Source organism: Pteropus alecto, unplaced genomic scaffold, assembly GCF_000325575.1.
Source record: "Pteropus alecto unplaced genomic scaffold, ASM32557v1 scaffold398, whole genome shotgun sequence".
NCBI lineage: Eukaryota > Metazoa > Chordata > Mammalia > Chiroptera > Pteropodidae > Pteropus > Pteropus alecto.
The window spans coordinates 5,965,730-5,966,052 of NW_006442497.1; positions in this window are offsets into that span (position 1 = coordinate 5,965,730).

Sequence of the window (323 nt, forward strand, 5' to 3'; positions counted from 1 at the left end):
CACATAGTCTTCTCAGGATGTGTCTGTGTCCTAATCTCCTCTTCGTATTAGAACACCAGTCATATTGGATTAGGGCCCACCCTAATAGCCTCATTTTAACTTAATCATCCCTTTAATTACCTCGTTTTAATTTAATCACCCCTTTAAAGATGCCATTTCCAAATATAGTTAGCATTCTGAAGTACTGGGGGTTAGGACTTTCCAACATATGAATTTCAGGGAACACAATTCAGCCCATGCTATAGAGTTTATAATTTTCCTTTTTCACATATTTTGACATAAGTATTTATAGCAGGCTTAACATAAATTGATGAAAAAAAAAA